The sequence below is a fragment of the Apodemus sylvaticus genome, chromosome 1 (genome assembly GCF_947179515.1).
Source record: "Apodemus sylvaticus chromosome 1, mApoSyl1.1, whole genome shotgun sequence".
Classification (NCBI taxonomy): domain Eukaryota; kingdom Metazoa; phylum Chordata; class Mammalia; order Rodentia; family Muridae; genus Apodemus; species Apodemus sylvaticus.
Genome location: NC_067472.1, coordinates 180696550 through 180704435, shown reverse-complemented (window position 1 = coordinate 180704435; position 7886 = coordinate 180696550).

The following is a 7886-nucleotide window of genomic DNA, read 5'->3' as shown; positions in this document are numbered from 1 at the left end:
TAAAGAAAGAAATTAAAGACTTTTTAGAACACAATGAAAATGAAAACACAACATACCCAAATCTATGGGACACAATGAAAGCAGTGCTAAGAGGAAAACTCATAGCCCTGAGTGCCTCCAAAAAGAAAATGGAGAGAGCATACATTACCAGCTTAATGACACACCTGAAAGCCCTGGAACAAAAAGAAGCTATTTCGCCCAGGAGGAGTAGAAGGCAGGAAATCATCAAACTCAGGGCCGAAATCAATCAAGTAGAAACAAAGAGAACCATACAAAAAATCAACAATACCAGGAGCTGGTTCTTTGAGAAAATCAACAAGATAGATAAACCCTTAGCCAGAATGACCAAAGGGCACAGAGAAAGTATCCAAATTAACAAACTTAGAAATGAAAAGGGAGATATAACAACGGAAACTGAGGAAATCCAAAAAATCATCAGATCCTACTACAAGAGCCTATACTCAACACAACTGGAGAATCTGGAGGAAATGGACAATTTCCTTGACAGATACCAAATACCAAAATTAAATCAGGACCAACTAGACCATCTAAACAGTCCCATAATGCCTAAAGAAATAGAAGGAGTCATAGAAAGTCTTCCAACCAAAAAAAGCACAGGACCAGATGGCTTCAGTGCAGAATTCTACCAGACCTTCAAGGAAGAGTTAACACCAAACTCTTCAAACTATTCCACAAAATAGAAACAGAAGGAACACTACCCAATTCCTTCTACGAAGCCACAATTACGCTGATACCAAAGCCACACAAAGATCCAACAAAGAAAGAGAACTTCAGACCAATTTCCCTTATGAACATCGATGCAAAAATACTCAATAAAATTCTTGCCAACCGAATCCAAGAACACATCAAAACGATCATCCACCATGATCAAGTAGGCTTTATCCCAGGAATGCAGGGTTGGTTCAATATACGGAAATCCATCAATACAATCCACTACATAAACAAACTCAAAGAACAAAACCACATGGTCATTTCATTGGATGCTGAAAAAGCATTTGACAAAATTCAGCATCCCTTCATGCTTAAAGTCTTGGAGAGAACAGGAATTCAAGGCCCATACCTAAACATAGTAAAAGCAATATACAGCAAACCGGTAGCCAGCATCAAACTAAATGGAGAGAAACTTGAAGCAATCCCACTGAAATCAGGGACCAGACAAGGCTGCCCCCTTTCTCCTTATCTTTTCAATATTGTACTTGAGGTACTAGCTCGGGCAATTCGACAACATAAGGAGGTCAAAGGGATACAAATTGGAAAGGAAGAAGTCAAGCTATCATTATTTGCAGACGACATGATCGTCTACCTAAGTGACCCAAAGAACTCCACTAGAGAGCTCCTACAGCTGATAAACAACTTCAGCAAAGTGGCAGGTTATAAAGTCAACTCAAGCAAATCAGTGGCCTTCCTATACTCAAAGGATAAGCAGGCTGAGAAAGAAATTAGGGAAATGACCCCCTTCACAATAGCCACAAACAGTATAAAGTATCTTGGGGTGACTCTTACCAAACATGTGAAAGATCTGTATGACAAGAACTTCAAGACTCTGAAGAAGGAAATGGAAGAAGACCTCAAAAAATGGGAAAACCTCCCATGCTCATGGATCGGCAGAATCAATATAGTTAAAATGGCCATTTTGCCTAAAGCACTATACAGATTCAATGCAATACCCATCAAAATCCCAACTCAATTCTTCACAGAGCTAGAAAGAGCAATTATCAAATTCATCTGGAACAACAAAAAACCCAGGATAGCTAAAACTATTCTCAGCAACAAAAGGAAATCTGGGGGAATCAGTATCCCTGACCTCAAGCAATACTACAGAGCAATAGTGTTAAAAACTGCATGGTATTGGTACAGTGACAGGCAGGAGGATCAATGGAACAGGATTGAAGATCCAGAAATGAACCCACACACCTATGGCCACTTGATCCTCGACAAAGAGGCTGAAAACATCCAATGGAAAAAAGATAGCCTTTTCAACAAATGGTGCTGGTTCAACTGGAGGTCAGCATGCAGAAGAATGCGAATTGATCCATCCTTGTCTCCTTGTACTAAGCTCAAATCCAAATGGATCAAGGACCTCCACATAAAGCCAGACACTCTGAAGCTAATAGAAAAAAAACTGGGGAAGACCCTTGAGGACATCGGTACAGGGAGAAAGTTTCTGAACAGAACACCAATAGCGTATGCTCTAAGAGCAAGAATTGACAAATGGGACCTCATAAAATTACAAAGTTTCTGTAAGGCAAAGGACACCATCAAGAGGACAAATCGGCAACCAACAAATTGGGAAAAGATCTTCACCAATCCTACATCAGATAGAGGGCTAATATCCAATATATATAAAGAACTCAAGAAGTTAGACTCCAGAAAACCAAACAACCCTATTAAAAAATGGGGTACAGAGTTAAACAAAGAATTCTCACCTGAAGAACTTCGGATGGCGGAGAAGCATCTTAAAAAATGCTCAACTTCATTAGTCATTAGGGAAATGCAAATCAAAACAACCCTAAGATTTCATCTTACACCAGTCAGAATGGCTAAGATTAAAAATTCAGGAGACAGCAGGTGTTGGAGAGGGTGTGGAGAAAGAGGAACACTCCTCCACTGCTGGTGGGGTTGCAAATTGGTACAACCACTCTGGAAATCAGTCTGGCGGTTCCTCCGAAAACTGGGCACCTTACTTCCAGAAGATCCTGCTATACCACTCCTGGGCATATACCCAGAAGACTCCCCACCATGTAATAAGGATACATGTTCTACCATGTTCATAGCAGCCCTATTTGTAATTGCCAGATGCTGGAAAGAACCCAGGTATCCCTCAACAGAAGAGTGGATGCAAAAAATGTGGTATATCTACACAATGGAGTACTATTCAGCCATTAGAAACAATGAATTCATGAAATTCTTAGGCAAATGGATGGAGCTAGAGAATATCATACTAAGTGAGGTAACCCAGACTCAAAAGGTGAATCATGGTATGCACTCACTAATAAGTGGATATTAACCTAGAAAACTGGAATACCCAAAACATAATCCACACATCAAATGAGGTACAAGAAGAAAGGAGGAGTGGCCCCTGGTTCTGGAAAGACTCAGTGAAACAGTATTCAGCAAAACCAGAACGGGGAAGTGGGAAGGGGTGGGTGGGAGGACAGGGGAAGAGAAGGGGGCTTGCGGGACTTTCGGGGAGTGGGGGGGCTAGAAAAGGGGAAATCATTTGAAATGTAAATAAATTATATCGAATAATAATAAAAAAAAAAGAAAAAAAAAAAGAAAAAAAAATTAGCTGAAGAGACTGAAGGATGAGGGCACAGGTGTCAGGAATCCAACTTCAGGAAAAAGGACAGGTCAGCAACATGGAGCTTGGAGCAGACACTGTGGAAAGATGGGTTGCCCAACCCCATTAGATGTAAGGGCCTTAAATTTGGTGAGCTGATGTACAATATTCTAGAGGATATCATTGCTCTGGTATTTCAGGCATTCTTGGCTGAGGAGTATGGATTTCTGGAAAACAAAGAGACAGACAGGAAGAGAGATAGCTACAGTCAAAGTGCAGGACCTCAGCAGGGCTCCCCAACTACCCAGGATGAGATCACTCTTCATCTACAAGAAAGAAAATATTCTGCAGTGATTCAGGTCTCCAGCAACTGACTCTGCCTCAAGAGAATTGGAGCCCACCCACAGCCTTCAGGAGGAAACCTGAAAGCCTCCATAGCCAGGCAGGAAAGAAGGGCAGAAGGTTCCAGAAGTCATGATGGGGGCTAGCTCTAGCGAGAGACAGGATAGCTGAGTATGAGTTTGGTGATGTCTCCAGTGCCAGAGCACATCTCCCCAGGCACATTGGCTGTATGACCATGTTAAAAATACAAGAAATTCATTTTTGGATAGCACTATGGTTTTGCAGGACCTGACATTCAACTAAAAGTACTTTGGGGAACAGGATGAGATCTGCCCTGTTCAAAATATATGTCTCTGCAATTCTGTGATGCTTGAAATGATAGGAGACAGCTCAGCTATGGTAGGCAGTGTCAGGCAATCCCGGGGCATGGGTGTGGCATTTAAGCCTTTAGGGGAGGTTCTGACTATACCTCAGATGATGCCAGTGGAAGTCGCCTCCATCTGAGGCAGGGGAGTAGAATCAAGGGAGGTTCGAAAGAAGACCCTGGCAAATAGAAAGAAGTTTCTAGTATCTTAGCATAGACCTGTGATTACTGTACCTGTGCAGAGGCCAGAATAAAGACTCCCCTGTTCCTACTATGGGTAAGAACCCCATGGTTAACCAACATGTGGGAGTTAATTGCAGGAACTGGCATGGAACACGGATGTGTGCCTGGCATTCTGCTTTGACCTGTGCTATGGTGATCAAGGGTTTGATTCCTCAGGTACAGGTCACCTGACATGTATTAAGAGTCACATTGATCATTTGTACACAGCCTTCCACCATTTATTGCATGGGTGAGTAAGTGAGGTTAGGGAGGACTTTACCAGAATTTGAGGATTAAGAAGAATTTTGTGAAGTCCTCCCTTTTTGTAGCAGCCCTGGAGTTTTTCAAAAGCCTCCAATTCCTCAGTAGAAACATCAAACAATGAAAGTTGGGACTTCATCATGTTCTTACTTTCAAAGAGTATTGAAAAATAGACCCTGAAGAAAGGAGGGCATGCTTCTGCTGCAAACACAGACATCATTATAAGGCCACAGGCTGCCAGAAACAGTCTCAAGTGTTCTTGACACATCTACAAATGCCTTCACTATCTTTTCCCATAGTCCTGCCCTCCCAAAGACTGCAGTCTCACAGATATGACATGGTCTCCATGAGACACACACTTCACATGAGTGGACAGGCCCGCATAGCTGACCCTTCAGAAAAGTCCTCCGTTTGCCTCAGCCTCAACTGTACAAATAAGCATCATCACTAGCACAAGTCCACCTCCCCGACCCACCCATCCCAAGTGTTGTAACCCAGAGCAGAAAGTATCAACCGTCCTCTGCAGTTCCTTGCCTCCCAAAGATCCCTAGGTCTGTCTCAGGGCCCCACTTAGAGATCTACATGGGACTAAGATGGGGGTGAGCGAGGGTTCCACTCTCACTTGTCTGGAAGCCCAGCTCTCCAATCACCAGCAAGGCCAGCAGAAGAAGTGTCCCCTTCATGGTGCAGAGTGCTATATGCACTACTCAGAGCAGATACTCTTCCTTATAAACCATTATAGCCCTGAGCTGAGCAAACCCCACCCCCAACCCTACACCCCAGATGCTCCAAATACCTTTGGACAAGAACCTAGCACTGGTGGATCCCTGTCCCATTTGCTGACATGAAGGGGTATGCCAGCCCCTCCCACTCGGAAGAACAAACACCATGAGAAGGCCTGAAGTCATCCCTTTCTGGAGAGAAGTTGTTCATTCTTTGCCAAAGAGAGAGAGGTTAGAGCTGACCTTTGTAGGGAGCTCAGCTCGAGTGCTGAGCCAAATGCCCCAAGGACCTGTCCTACTTGACAACTCTCCTTCCTGGTCACATCCTCACCTCTCCTGGTTCCAAGCATGGCCTCTCCAAGTTCAGACAGGAAGGCACAGGGGTCAAGGAGGGTTTCTGTCTCTGTAGGTAGTCAGCAGTCCAAAACACTGGATGTGCCTGAGGTCAAGGCTTAAGCAGATGGATGCATGTCTGGGTTCTTGTAAGGCCGCTTGAACATCTTTAGCTGCTGAGGCCTTTGAACTGGATCCCTGAGGACATGGAGGTGACATCTTACTCTTGGTTTCTCTCAGCCAGTGTAGTCCCCAGCTCTTTGGCCATGTGGGTATCCTTGTGGGCTGATGATGGTTTTATATCACCAATTCTGCTTCACTCCATAGTAGGTCAATCCTGTTGTCCTGCTCACCCTGTCCCCTCTCAGCTCTGTCAGGAACCATGTCTCTAAGAGGTTTGATCAGTAGAGTCCATGTGGTGAGAGCAGTGAGTGGTAGAATAAGGGACTCACACCTCTACATGAGCTCTCGGTTGTCCACAACCCCACGGGATAGTGTGGGCTGCCTGGCTGTAAACTACAGTGCTCCACAGGCCACAGTCAGTGCTCTGTGTATAGACTATCTCACATTCAGAACAACATACTTACCCTAAGGAAGACAATATCAGAACAAATGAGATGTCAGGTGGGTATTGTAGTCCATGCTTCTGGAGAGAGGAAGCCCTTCAGTCCAAGCTCACCCTGCTTGCAGTGTGTGATGGTTCATCTTGATGATCATCCTGACAGGGTTGAGAGTTGCCATGGAAACACAGCTCTGTGTGGAAGTTTTTATGTTTTGTCAATTGATGACCATAGACTGACTTTCATGTGTCAGCATGGACTATGGTCATAGAAGGGGTGCAAAGACAAAAACAAGCTGGGCACAACCATTCTTGCCTCTCTGCTTCCTGATTGTAGATGTGGTCAACCACCTCAAGTTCCTCACCATGCCTAGCTCACCATGATGGACTGTGTCCCTTAAAACTGTGAGCAGAAAGATGCTTCTCCCCTGACATTTGGTCACTAGTTCACTACAACAGTGGTGGAGTGTGGGAGCCATTTTGATGGGCCCTAAAGATGGTGCCTGGCCATGCGCGAGGCTTGCTGCTCGATGAATGGGCAGGTCCTTGTTTGAAAGAGCTTGAGTGCCTACCCTGCTTCTGCCTTGCTGTGGCCTATGAGCATCTGCCACGTGGCTCATGGGGATTGGCTCACTATAATATATTTAAGGGGGTTGGGAAAGTGCCTCGGGAGTCAGAAGATTGTTCAAGATTCCTGAATAAATGGCTTAAAGAAGAGTTTGTGTGTTGCGTCTTTCCTTGCTGGTCGAGATGGGCATGACAAGTGGTGGCCCCTACAGGGATCCTCCATTTCTTACGACTCAGAAATTTTTGCAATCAGGGCAGCTGGCTGGTAAGTTCCCAGCTAAGGAGGGACAAAGGGAAAAGTCCTCAGTACAAGAGGCTATAAAGACTCCGGTGTGGAGCGATAAAGTTCCCAGGTAAAGAGGGACAAAGGGAAAAGTCCTCGGTACAAGAGGCTATAAAGACTCCTGTGTGGAGGGATAACGAATTGCTGAAGTGAGATCTAAGCAAATGAGAAAATAAATATGGGCGCTTCTCCATTGCACACAATTTTTCTGGCTCTTCAGGAGCTGCTGAATTCAAAAGGAAAGAATAAAATCAGAGGAAATCAGGGGATTGGCTCTACTGGGACTGATTTAAACTTCCTGTCCTTGGATCTTGATAAGCGACCCTTGTTGGAGCTAATCATAGATGGAAAGAAAATTTTGGGTCTGTTAGATACTGGAACAGATAAAAGTATTATGGCAAAAAAGGAATGGCCTGCTAGTTGGCTAATACAAGCTTCTTCACAGTCTCTACAAGGACTAGGCTATGCAAAAACCACAGACATGAGTGCAAGAGAGTTAAGATGGCAAGATGCGGAAGGTCATAAGGATCTTATGCAGCCTTATGTTTTAGAATTACCAGTCTCCCTATGGGGGAGAGATCTCTTGCTGGAAATGGGGTTCAAATTGAGTAATGATTCTCCCTATTCCCTTAAGGCTCAAGCCATGATCAGAGATATGGGGTTTTATCCCAGTATTGGAGTGGGAAAATATTTACAAGGAAGAAGAAATCCAGTTCAAGCAAGAGGAAATAAGGGAAAGGAGGGTTTGGGTTTTTCATAGGGGCCACTGGGGAAGGAATACCTATTACTTGGAAAACAGATGAGCCAGTGTGAGTTCCTCAGTGGCCTCTGTCCTCTGAAAAATTACAAGCAGCCAATCAATTAGTGGAGGAACAATTCCAATTAGGACATATAAAGCCCTGGAATACACCCATTTTTGTAATTAAGAAAAA